At 43.5% G+C, this 14023-nt stretch overlaps 1 protein-coding gene across 5 annotated transcripts in view; it reads left to right on the top strand.

Moving 5' to 3' along the window:
- The window catches only part of TENM4 (teneurin transmembrane protein 4), a 772055-nt gene that overhangs the window by 622605 nt on the left and 135427 nt on the right, over positions 1–14023 (top strand). The window lies entirely within an intron of this gene.

Genomic DNA, 14023 nt, shown 5'->3' on the forward strand with positions numbered 1-14023 from the left:
CACTGTCCTCTATCAAGTAAATAGTAAATGGTACTTCTACAGGGTAGAAATATTTTATAATAGAAGCACCTACCAAGAAGATAGATGCTTATGGGCAGTTTTGTGTAGGTTTGGAACTGTGACCTTCCTTCATCTTGCTCAAAACCTGCATCAGGTATCTGAAATGAAGGCTAAAGAAAAAACATTCAGGACCCTTTTCTTCCAAATGCAATTAGTTTTTAGAGGCCACACTAAGAAATGCTACAATATGTTAAATACTCAGAACCTATGGAACATAAGGCTTTTGTGCTCACAAACAAGAGACTACAGCAGTAACAGCTTCTTTACCTGGCACAGCTGGGGTGGAACTAGGCCAAAAATCCAGGACAGCTCAGTATAGGCAATGAAATGAGATTAATTTTGAGCAAAGTGACCAAAAAAGCACCTGTTAGGAGGGTGGATACAATAGAAAAATCACATAAACTGCATTTTCACTAAGGAATTACTTTCATGTGTAAAGAAAATCAGGTTAACTGCTTGCGAGTATTTTAAGAGAGTGACTTCCAAGGATGGGGCAATGTGAATAAAGTGGTACAAAGGACATAAAAAGAAAACCTTTTGACTGTCATCATTCAAGTTAGATGTTAGAAAGCTTCTTGGAAACAAAAATTGAATAAACAGAAGAGGAGGCCTATTTGCCTGGGGCTAAAACTAGGCTGACCACAAGTTTTGCAGGTGTAGGGAGGGAAACTATCCAGCATTGATAGGAGGATAAATTTAGCGGCAGGCTTTTCCCTTCCCCAGATTGACATCTTCAGTTCCATGCTCTATGAGTTCCTTTACAAGACCACCATAAGGGGAAAAGTAGTGTTATTTCTAGTGATTTTGTAGCATAGCTCATAATTGAGTCATTACTCTGAGTTTATCCAGAGGTTTGGGGATTGCAGGGATGGATTTGGGAAACTGCTTATTTCTACACACAGACAGAATTCACTTTCCCTTTGTTAACCTGCAGGTTCCTGTACAGATGATTTATAAGCTTTCCTTATACTGCTTTTATAAATCCATCTAGTGCAAAGTTTCTTTGGCACTGCGAGGTTATTTGAGACAAACTTGAGCATCATTCCAAGACCTTTTTCCTCACTGAGCTGCTTGTAACGTTCAGGTTATTGTGCCTCACAGCTAAAACCACAGCCGAGGTGATTTGTAAACTTCCATTTCTAAGCCGGACCTTTCCACTGAATTGATGACTTGGTTTGAAAGACAGAGGTACTCACAGGATGCATGGTGCTCTTCTTGCATGATGAAAATAGAGTGAGCAACCATGTTAGTACATGTAACAACACACTGCCCACCCCAGCAGGGTGGAGGTAATGTAAAGGGGCCTGGTTTCCATTGTCCTATGAAGTAGGACCAAATAGAAGTATTATTAAATGAATGAGCCAAGTACTTGCATAAATCCACCTCAACGTAGTAAAGCAACAGGACCATGTTCAGTCCCAGTGAAATCTCTAGGACTGTGCCTGCATGGGCTAGTGTCAAGGACAGCCCCTTTTGTAAGCCACATCGAGATGCAGAAGCTGAGAAGAGCATAATCATATGGAAACCCAGTTTCCATCTTTGAACACCTTCGGATGAAGATCAATGCCTCTCTGAAATCTGTATTCATTTAGAAGGTAGCAGTCTGTGTGGGATCATGGCATCATAGAATCCCAGACTGGTTTGGGTTGGAAGGGACCTTAAAGCTCCTCCAGTTCCAACTGTCCTGCCACAGGCAGGGACCCCTTCCACTGGAGCAGCTTGCTCCAAGCCCCTGTGTCCAACCTGGCCTTGAGCACTGCCAGGGATGGGGCAGCCACAGCTTCTCTGGACACCCTGTGCCAGCGCCTCACCTCTGTGTATTGTCATATGTAGAAAGTGAAACCAGACCATCTTTGAACCTTAGCCTCAGTCTTTCTAAGCTAAGATTTCACCTGCCTTTAGAAGGAACATTAGAGGAGCACAGATTGCTGATAAACCCTTTAGTTTTCACAAGATAATAATATTACAGAGATTCCTGTTTCCTGTTTATGGTGTCTTTTTTCATCCCACTTAGCCTGTGTCCTCATAGAAAATCCGGGCAATTCAATTTCTTGTGAATTCTACTCTGCACTGCATTACAGGAAGAAGTAATGATATGGGGGAGGGTTTGTTTTATATGTGTAACCGCTACCAGTATATCTGGTGATAGGGCTGAGATATATCTGACACAGGGCTGCTGCTGTACTACCTCAGGTTTTTCACTCTGGAACAATGCTTCTTAAACATGCTTCACCCCTTCATGTAAAGGTCTGTTTCTTAGGATCCTGTTTCCCTCAGTGTGCACTCTTTTCTGGTAGATCCTTACGTATAAAGAAAGTCTTTTGGAGAAAGGTGCAGAGGTAAGTCCAGAGGTAACCTGGACTGAGCAGCAAAAGGGGCATTTTGATTTCTCCATGGAGAATTAAGTCCCTTCCCTTTTGCGTCTTAGTACTGTTGCATAAGCAAATATAAAAGGGTCCTTTATAACCCAGTAAAAGAAAGATAATTAAGGAAACACCCATCCTAACCCTGTTTTTCCAGGGTCTGCCATCACAGATCCTCTGTGTCCCAGGGTTTTGGTGACCTATCTCCCTTCACCTCTTAATAAGCCCTAGCAAAGGACTTCATTCTCCCAAGGTCTGACAACTCATTACAGGGCAGCTCTCTTAACCTCTTGTTGTCTGAGTATAGTGGCAAGAAGGGAATGGCCTGTGCTGCAGTGTGAAATTGAACTTAATATGTGATATAGTCTCATTCTTGACCTATTCAAACTGGACCAGGTATTGCTGGCTAATCAAGAGGCAACAAGCTATGCACTATAAGGCATATTTGCTGAGTGCAAGGAAATGAATAGGTGAGTCAGGTTGTTTGAATTTGGGAATGCACTGTTTCCCAGGGGGATCTCCGTGATGCATCAGTACAACCCCAGGCATATCGAAACAATATTATGCTTGAATGCAAAATCATTCTTAAAAGAATTAAGTTATCTGGTGTTGCCCTTTACTCTCCTCAAGTTTAAATCGGTGATTTTCACTCTGTTCTCTGCTCGGTAGTTGACATCTTGACATGCATGGTATTCGCTAGAATCATTGGGAAGCTGATTATACAAAGCAGCAATAGAAATTATGTTCTGTGTATAGTAAGTGTACTGACTTTTTCTGGGCAGTTGACAGTGGTTGTACATCGACCTGCATACAGATAAGGATTCCTTCTCAATCATTCATTTGTAATGACTCACTTTATGCATGGTTGACATCCAGTGCAGTACTTCAGACCCTTAAAAGTACACTGGAGAAGAGCAGTAATAGGGATAGGACTTTGTATATGGTGGTCCTAAATTGGCAGTGGAGATATAAAATCATGGGCTGTGCTTTTAATGATAGGAGTTGGGAACTGGAAGATGGGATTCAGTAAAGAACTTAGGACGTTTTACTCCACATTTTGAAAAGGCAAAGGGAACAAACCTGAGCAGAGACTGGGGCTGGGCATGCACGACCATATCTCATGAAATCTGGTAGCTTGATCCTATTTATACTAACATAGAATCCCAGACTGGTTTGTGTTGGAAGCGAACTTAAAAGCTCATCCAGCTCCAACCCCTGCCACGGGCAGGGACCCCTTCCACTGGAGCAGCTTGCTCCAAGCCCCTGTGTCCAACCTGGCCTTGAGCACTGCCAGGGATGGGGCAGCCACAGCTTCTCTGGGCAGAATTTCATCCTAAAGTCAAGTTGTACCCAAGGCCACCAAGATAAAAATCCATCCTTGGAAAATGCTCATATAATTCCTCCTTTAAACAATCCTTTTCTTCATTAAGGGGTAAAAATGTTTCTCTAAAAGACGGATACTACATCAGCTGTCATGTGGTATCAACTTGTACCTTACTACAGGCTGGAGCCTTCTATGCCTAAGCCTGCTAAGCCTTTAATGCCTAAGAACTCATTGATTTGTCTTTTTCTTAGCTTTAAACACATGGGGAAGAGCAAGAGAGCAACATCTCAGGACACAACACGTGAAACTGATAAAAATCCATATATTTTAGATCTTAAGGACCTAAAAAGAAGTTATTTGGCACAGCTTGTAATCAAATGCCACTTGGAATGATCTTCCTTCTGCTTGTAACTTGTTTGTCTCAGTACCCTTGCAACATAGTGAGAAACACTAGTCTGGAGCAATTGAAATTATGGGAGCAAAGGGTCTTCAAAGCTCAGCTTCAGAAGATACCATCGGAACCCGTTCTGGCTCAGTACTAAATTGCAGAACCTCTCCTGAAGGCCTTAACTTGGTCCTTTAACAGTTGTTGAAGGGCAAAACATGTTTTGTGCCAGCAGGGATTTCATCCTCAGCCTTACAGAGCCATAACGTGCTGATCTGTGAACTTGTGATCTTCCCCATTTTATTTGTGTGGTTCTGCAGAGAGAAGATTTCTCTCCAAGGGAACCATCCTGAAACCAGGTCAGGAATAAAGTGCATGCAGCCCAGTGCTGTTACCCAAGGCTATCATAGGCTCTGCTTTGTGAATTGTGGAGGAATAAGCGAACCCAGAGAGTCAACAGTGTTAACAGGAACTATCACTGTACAAAACATAAAGGGTTTGATGTAGTTGGGATTGTGAGTGCAGATTTTAGCCTACCCATTGCCAAGATGAACTTATCCTTTAAGGTCTTCTAAGCTTTTTATTAAAAATGCAATAAAAGACTAAAACCAGCCAAAACATTCGAAATAAAAGTATTGAGGGAGGCTTTCATTTGAATACCCTTTTACTCCCTTGCTCTTTGTTTATTGAAAAATGCCTATAAGGAGACCCTGGTGTGGTGGAGGAAAAAGGGTAATGGTTGATATAAGTTGTTGTTATTTCTGTGAGGAGTCCAATTCTTCTGAAGTCCAAATATCTTTGTGGTCAGCAGATGGAAAGGGCAACTAAAGGCAGGGAGAAAACTCACACTAAGATAGAAAATACAACTTATGTTTCAAATAATTCCTACTTCCAATCTGAAAACTGAGAAATCATTCCCTGGCCAACCAAAGATCCATCAAACTTCTGACAGCTTCAGGATGCATTTAGGATCTTACTTTAAGGCACATCTCTGCAGCAGTCCCTGCAGTCTTGGTCACATACAATGACCAAGGGAGAGATGAATGGACTGACAGCTTGTGTTCTAGCTGTCATTTAAACTTGGCCAAAACCAGTGGAAATGGTGATTTCATCAGTCTGGCTTCCACCATTAGATCACAAGATGTTTGGTCTGATTAGGTCATGTCTCAGGCTGAGAACAGCGTATGTCCAGTGGTATAAGAAGCAAATGCTGGTCTCCACTGACCTTTAGGCATAACTGTGTTGAGTAAATCTTCCTCTTATATCAGCTGTACCAGCATCAGTGCAAATTTACAGACCCGCTCAATGGGCAATGGATGGACTTATTTATTCCCTATTTGTTTTCTCCAACAATTAGGGCTAATTCCCAGCAAGCCTGTTTGAGTTCAGCATTCTTCCCTATCTCCAAATGTGACCTCAGCAGTTACACCATGAAGCTGTATTTGTTTGGATCAATTATGCTTTGTGTTGTGGACTTTACTGACTGAAAACAACCGTGACGGACTGGACCATGTGGGGTTCATGTTAACTTGGCTAGTTTGAAGAATAGATGTTTCACAGCACCACACTGGAGATGGAGAATAGATGTTTCACAGCGCCACAACACAATAGTATATTCTGTGGTTAAGTGGCTCCCATTAAAATAGTGTTTTGAGGGTGGTTAAGCAATTGTATCACTAAAAACTCATGAGTCTCAGATGACCAAATTTTGGCTAATTCTCTGATTTCTTTTATATAAAGGAGCCTTAAGAGTCATTACGGTTTCTGGACTTGCATGATGACAACATGGAGGCTGGGCATCATTTAGCCTGTTCTCTGCAATTACTATCTGTCTTGAAATTGCTGCTTTTTAAACGACATTAAGTCGCTTCTTTGACATAGTAAGTGTAATCCAGCTGTCACTGAGGATGAAACTACTGTCCTGCAAGAGTGATGAGAACTGGTTCTTTACATTCTCTCAAGATAGAACCAGTTGATCTTCTGTTTCTTAATACAGAAACCAGCTGAGAATCTGAAACATTATGGTCATTGCATGGAATAGGTCAAGCCATGGAATCAGTGAGTATTTCTGCAGGCTTAGAATTACTCTGTGGCAGTGGTGCAGCCTCTGAACTGAAGTACCTGATGTTCGGTAAGTTTGGCCCATCAGTTTGTAAGCAGCTCACACTGTGTATACATCCTCCATGTATTGTGAGTCTAGTCTCAGGTTCTGACTATTCCCTTTTTTATCCAGGATACTGCTGGAATATCAAGGTGGATACTTGTGTGTGGTCAGGCTCTGTCTGTGATCTACCTTAACTAGGCTGGATCCAGATGGTCCTCTCGTACCTCACTCATATACCTCAGCAAGGATGCTCTTAGGTTCGATGTCATGACTTCTCCACTTGCAATCACACAATTCCATGCTACTGTTGGTGGATTGTTCCTGCAGTTGTGACCTTACACTCTAACTGGAGCTCATCGTGATCAGAGTTTCTGCACAGGTTTATTGGATGTTTTCAGCATCATCAAATCATGTTTTCATTCCAATTTAGAATGGCTGAGATGAAACAATAGGGGAAATAATCTAGGAGTCAGTAAAAGAGAGTAACAGAAAAAATGAGCCAGCAAAAATAGCACAAGACCAATGATTGTCATGTTGTGGATTGGTGTCTATTGAAGGCCAGGAATCCCTGATTTAATGAGTTGTCTGAAGTGGATGCACTGGATTTAGTGCAGCCTCTCTTCCCCCTTCCAAGTTGCAAGGTATTCGTGCTCTAAAAGCTATCATTGCAATTTGCACTAATGAGCACCTTCCTAATGATCTTGACAGATGAAAAGTTTGAAAGGGCTTTGGAAAGAGCTTTGCTTCTGTTCACTGCAAGTGATCCTTCCAGCCTGGTGTTGAGCATATGGACAGCACAGCAGACACAAAGCTTTTGGATCAGCTGCTGCTGCATCCTGTTTGTGTGGATAGATGGGCATCTAATAAACTCCATAGGAGCCAGGCTGAGAGAGCTGGGCTGGGGCAGCCTGGACAAGAGAAGGCTCCTGAAGGGGAGACCTGAGAGCAGCTCCAGTGCCTAAAGGGGCTGCAGGAAAGCTGGAGAGGGGCTTGGGACAAGGGCCTGTAGGGCCAGGCCAAGGGGAATGGCTTGAGCCTGCCCGAGGGGAGACTGAGGTGAGCTCTTAGGCAGAAGCTCTTCCCTGTGAGGGTGCTGAGGCGCTGGCACAGGGTGCCCAGAGAAGCTGTGGCTGCCCCATCCCTGGCAGTGCTCAAGGCCAGGTTGGACACAGGGGCTTGGAGCAAGCTGCTCCAGTGGAAGGTGTCCCTGCCCATGGCAGGGGTTGGAGCTGGATGGGCTTTAAGGTCCCTTCCAACCCAAACTTGGTTTATGAAACTGTCCTGGTTCAGGGTGGTATTTAGTTGCGGAAACCATTGTGGCACTGTCTATATAGTAGTGCCAAGCTCCGATCAGGGGAATCCCAAGCAAATCTAGTTTGGGCTTACTGCAGCAGACACATTTGTAAATGCTCTGTTGAATTTATGTTAGACAAAACCAAACTGTATAGAATTGGAAGAGAAGTTAGTTCTTTTTAATGACTGTAAGCACAAGCAAAAGGCTTTTCTAATGTCAAATTATCTCCTTCTTATGGACACAGAAAGGAAATCAAAATTAGTCCAGAGAAGAAGAATCCTTGTTAGGAACTTCATTTAATACATTAGGAATTGTTTCTTCTCTGGGAAGCTTTAACTCCCATCCCAGAAAGCACAGAGATCCAATTAAGCATCAAAGAGAAAAACCTAATCCTGCACATTGGGATATTTGTTTTCATGCAGCAAATCCTAGTGCCAAGGCTGAAGTCCGTCAGTCCCTGACATTTCATGTCCTGCCATTCCACAGCAAGAGTGTAAAATGAAGTTCAGAATAATAAATAAAGGGAAGATTGACACGAGGACAAAAGTAAATCGCAGCTATAGAAGAGATTCTTTAGACACCGTGTGATGGTCAGTCCCAAGCATTTAAAGCAAGAGTGAAAATAGGGTATAAATATTGTAGAAACTACAGGCTGGTAAAAGGCAGCAGACCAGTTTAATGGAATTTCATCTCCCTGAGTTATAGCTTTTCAGACAGGAGCTGGAAAACCTTTATGCAAATCTGAAGCGAGCTGAAATTGCACTCAGATGAGAGATTTCTTTTGACAGACATCCCAATTGTACCACTGTACATAGTGCAGCTGCACAGATTGGGTGAGAGCTGTGATCCATTAGCACACAGATTGCTAATGACTGCTCCTGTTCTTCCTGTTCCTATTTCCAGCAAGAACTCCCAAGAGTCCCATTGTGTAGGTGCTGTATGTTTACAGAGTAAGAGACTCAGCCATACATCAGTTGAAGGATTTTACTATACCTAACTCCTTCCTTACTCATTTGAGAGATGGGAAGTGATTTGAGGGCAGTTATGGGACAGACCTCCTGGATCTGCTCAGCAGCTGCGCTGTGAACATTTCATCCCCACGTTAGGCAGCTCAGAGCTGCCTGCATTCCTGATCTGAACCTCCAGAGAGAGAGGAGACCCCGCAGAGGATTTGCAGAAGCCTTTCAGTTAAACACAAAGCTGCTTATGCAAGCAAAGAACTCAACAGCAGAAGGAAAATGGGGGGAAAGGCTGAGGTGGGGTTAATCTTTTGTGTCTAGTTGAGGGCCAGAGATGGGTGCTTTCTTTTATTAGGGATTTCCACTGACTCCTCTCCTAGCTATAGGCAGCTCAGCCAGCTTAACCACATAGGGTGAAAGCTACAGACTGGGCAGAGAAGAGATTCAGAGCGGCCCTGCGGAGAAGGACTTGGGGGTGCTGGTCGATGAGAAAATGAACATGAGCCGGCTGCAGTGTGCGCTCGCAGCCCAGAAAGCAACCGTATCCTGGGCTGCATCCAAAGGAGCGTGACCAGCAGGGTGAAGGAGGTGATCCTGCCCCTCTGCTCTGCTCTTGTGAGACCTCACCTGGAGCATTGTGTGCAGTTCTGATGTCCTCAACATAAAATGGACATGGAACTGCTGGAACAAGTCCAGAGGAGGCCACGAGGATGATCAGGGGTCTGGAGCACCTCCCGTATGAAGACAGGCTGAGGAAGTTGGGGCTGTTCAGCCTGGAGAAGAGAAGCTGCGTGGAGACCTCAGAGCAGCCTTCCAGTACCTGAAGGGGGCCTATAGGGATGCTGGGGAGGGACTCTTCATCAGGGACTGTAGTTACAGGACAAGGGGTGATGGGTTAAAACTGAAACAGGGGAAGTTTAGATTGGATCTAAGGAGGAAATTCTTTCCTGTGAGGGTGGTGAGGCACTGGAATGGGTTGCCCAGGGAGGTTGTGAGTGCTCCATCCCTGGCGGTGTTCAAGGGCAGGTTGGGTGAAGCCTTGTGTGGGATGGTTTAGTGTGAGGTGTCCCTGCCCATGGCAGGGGGGTTGCAACTAGATGATCTTGAGGTCCTTTCCAACCCTAACTGTTCTATGATTCTATGATTCTAAAACTCTCTCCTCTTCTGTAATGCACGTGTTTTATGCCTCCTTTGCACATACCCATCCTTTTCTGCAAGTGCAGAGTTGTCCCTTCTGCACGTGTATTGAAGACTTCTACTCAGTCATCCTTCTGCAGAGCCTGGCAACATCAGCTTTTAGGCCAACTGATGAGGCATTGTAACAGTGTCATGCTGTAATGCGGGATATGCATTCCCCAGTGCAGTCACTCTGGGATTCTCCTTAGGGCTTCATGTTCAGTAGGTGAAAACTCAGGTGTCCTATCATAGGATCAGAGAATCCCAGGTTGGAAGGGACCTCAACGATCATCTGGTCCAACCTTTCCTGGCAAAGCATGACCTAGACTAGATGGCCCAGCACGCTGTCCAGCCCAATCTTAACGCTGGGGAGTCACCACTTCCCTGCGGGAGCTTATCCTGGTGGCTGATTGTTCTCACTGGGAAAAATTTTCCTCTTGTGTCCAACTGGAATCTCCCCAGGAGTAAATTCTACCCATTACCTGTATGTTCATGTAACTCCTTGTAAAACAGAGGAGTCTCCATCTTCTCCGTAGCCACCCTATAAATACTGGACCAAGTCGTGAGTCACATTTCAAAACCATCGTTGAAGGTCAGTGTCCATCCTGCTGGTGATAGCAAAGCTGATGGATTCCTTTTCAGTCCCTGGAGAGCATCCTTCAATCTCGATTTCCTCGTCCATAGGAAGAAAATAAATAACTATTACCGTTCAGAGATATTCAGTTTGCTGAGCTATATAATATGCTGCTGAGCTATATAATATGCATTGAGATCCTTGAGTGGAGTGGACCGTTGTCTCAGTACCAGACAGTTGATTACACTCCTAAAAGCAAATATGTTCTATATTTATTGGCATAAATAATTATAATAATTTCTACATTAGTAATATTTGCATAATTCATGTCTGGTTCAAAAACAGGCAAACAAATTATTTGTATAAAGGCATTAAATTATGGAGACCTTGCTTTTAGGATGTGATCTCTGATGGCAGGAACACATGACCTTCAATTAATGACACTGACAGGAGTCGTACAACCATTCCCCAATCTCTACTGAAACAGGGTGCTTTCCAGAGGATTTTGTGCTACGGATTTGTTACTGACAAGCACAGCAAGTTCAGACCTCACCTTTCAGCTTTTGTCTTGCTCCAGGGTTGAACCTTTCCTTAGAACACGTGTAAAAAGGATGGTTTTAAAAGCTAATGAGCTTTATGTCTTCCTCAGCTCCAGCAGAGGAGTTCGTGTGTCACTACTTATGAGTTATCAAATCACATAAATGTGTTTCATAACACTGCAAAATGTCTTTTATTATGAATGTATTTAGCACTTTGCTGCTGTCTAAATCATCCCAATCATGAACCTTCTGGGTTTTCCATCCATATCTTTATATTAGATGATTTCCCCATAGCTTCCCTCCTAAAGCAAATTCAGGCTGCGAAAACAAGGCTTTAGCTCCTCACCAGACTCAGCTTTTCAGCTCTCTGCAGTCCCTCTTTCCTTGCTTCTTTTCCTCTAAGGGCTGTCTGAGGCTGGAAAGTGCCTCAGATGGAGCGACTTGAAATGGGAAACCCTCCGTTAAGACAGATTGTTAATTATTAAATTCTCTATGAATATGTTGAAGGTCACTGGAACTGCCCCAGTTTTCAGGAAGCTCTGAGCAATCTCACCTGCTCTTATATTTTGGCACTAAATCCATATTTATTAAAGGATTTAGCAGGCAGGTCACAAGCAGCTAAATCTCTGCTTCTGCATCACATGAATGCTAAAGGAAAACGTTCATCTGCATTGCTCTCCTCTAAGCTGGAAAGCTTTAAACTGTTGTCAAGCCAATTTTAGGATTTTCGGGGGATAGGGGTAAACATGTAAAGGTGGATTTGCCATAAATGAAGCACAAATTGACATCATTATCCCTTTCCCAACCCAATTCTTTAATGCTATGTGAATATAATAGGAGACTCTGGTTTAGGCCACTTCCTATGTTGGCAGCTACCGTGTCTGTTACATCAATTAAAGAGGGCCACGAACAAAGCGTTACACGGGTGGCTAGTGTTTGATAGGTTTCTTTTCCCTCTTCTGGAATATCAAAGGCAATATAGCAGGCTCTTTCTTCTCAAGGGGACAGATTTGGGACAGGTTTTAGCAGGATATGTAAAAAAAAGAAGAGAAAGAAAGAATCAGGTACAAGGGGTTTATTTGTATGAGTAATTGCTTTAGTATTCTTACTTCTAAAGTGCTCTTAATGGACTGTGACCTCGTTACACCTGGCACAGAGCAAACACAGAACAAAAAGGATAATCTTGGCCTAGGACAGTTGAGATTCTTAAGCAGTAAGTGACAAAAAACAGACAGAAATGTGCTGGTGGAGGTGGAATAATATAACAACACAGTGCAATATGGAAAGTTAAGGCACATCAACAGCTACGGTGCAGATTTTGGGTAGGTTTCATGGGGATTAAGATTTTTAAGAGAGCCTGGTGCAACCTTTACAGCCCAAAGGGAAATCTCCCCTCAGATCGTGAGGGGATAATGACAACCAAAAGCCATTTCTCTAAGAAACTAGCCAGCAGGCAGCTGAGGCTGGTCCCAAGGGCTGGTTCCCATTAGGAGTGAGCAGTGAGGGAATAGAGCAGGTCCTGACACTGAAGATGGATTGCTTCTTTTTTGATTATTTGCATGAAAATTAACCAGAATCCTGTTTAAATGGCAGTATCATTTTAGAAGGATAATGTTAATGGTGCATTTGAGATGGGTGAATCACCCAAAACTCAACAGTGCCTTGAGCACAGGCTGCCCCAGGAGTTCTCCATGTGAGGTAAATCACCCCTGGAACCACTTTTCTTTCCTCCTTGACCCAGGGCAACTGGGCTCAATATACTTCTTCATAGGTAAGAGTGGGATGAAACCAGGCAGTGGAAGACACCAATCCTAGGCAGTAACATGGTGAAAACCCAGATGGTAGAGTAGAAATGAACTCAATTCCTTAGCTAAAACTGTGCTTCCATGAATCAGTTGACATCCAAGAGTGCCCTCTGCTAAGTGCAAATGTCAAACCTCATATTACCCCTTAGAACTGAGCACCAGATTCGCTCAGAAGATCCCCTTCCTTCATGGAATTACGGGCAGCCTTGAGAGCTGCACGGCGAGATGTAGTAAAGCACAATGCACCTCTAGGAAAGGATAAGGAATGGCTGAGCTGCTCATACAAACAGTGGAAGAGATTAAAGATGAAAGGAAATATTTAGTCACCTTTTGGGAACAGCTGGTGTGAAAATATTTACCAGGCAGGTTCCTTTATGCACAAGCACTGCATTCAAACTAAGCTTAAATAGGCAGGAGCAATATAATGCAGCTGGCCAGGCTGTGAATACTGTAATAGGAGAATTAAAAGCTTTCCTTCTCGTTTGCTCACGCAGCTCAGATGGGAGCTAATCATGTCCTCTGATTTTAACAACAGAATGGGGAAATGTACCAAGGCAAAATGCAGCTTGTCATAAGACAAGAGGTGGCAAATTCTGTCCCTGGGACTGAATGAGGACGGAACGATTCACCTGCCCTTTTCTGTAAATCAGCCTTAAATCGTCTTGAGCTGTCCGAAAAGAGCTGTATTTAAGTGGAAACTTAATCTGAAATCCATTCTGATCATTTCTTTGAGTGCCAGCAGTAAAGTAAAAGCTACTCTGACTATTTAATCACCCATTAGAAACCTGTGAGCGTTTAAGAGCGCCATGTTATAATGGGCCGGGGCGTGCAGCAGGATGTGTGTTGTAAGGCTATTTAAATTGTATGGTACCCATCTATCTTTAAACTGGCAGCTAAATGGAAGATTTAGATTTGAGAGTTCCTGGCTCCTGCTTCCCTGTCAGAAATAATTAAACTACATTTTAGGGAGACTGTCGTAAGTAGTTTGCTTCACAAGTGTTTTTCACAGCTGAGGGTCTTTATTACAGCTCATGAGGCCTGCGAATCCAAACCACTTTACTATCCATTATATATGAATTATACATCCATAACCTGGAGGCTGCACTCTCTTGCGTAGCCAATGGTACGGCTGGGGTCTCAGCTGGGTGGGAGATGAAGCCCCAAATGTTCCCAGTGTTCTGGGTTAGCCAGAGCTCTCTCGGGTTTAGATTGTGCAGTGCATGTCCCTTGCCTGTGTGTGCATAACTGCTCCTTGGCAGCGTGTTGTCCAAGGAATATTGCAGCTGAGGTGTAAATGTCCCAGTGGGTTTTCCATCCCTTCCCACAGGAGTGACTCCACAGAGATTATACCTTTCAGAAAGTGCTTGCTTTTTTCTTTCTTCCCTGTTTTTGAATGTCACTCCATTATTCTCCTTTCACACCTTTAAATAACTCCAAGAA

This window comes from Lathamus discolor, chromosome 4 (genome assembly GCF_037157495.1).
Source record: "Lathamus discolor isolate bLatDis1 chromosome 4, bLatDis1.hap1, whole genome shotgun sequence".
Classification (NCBI taxonomy): Eukaryota; Metazoa; Chordata; class Aves; order Psittaciformes; family Psittacidae; genus Lathamus; species Lathamus discolor.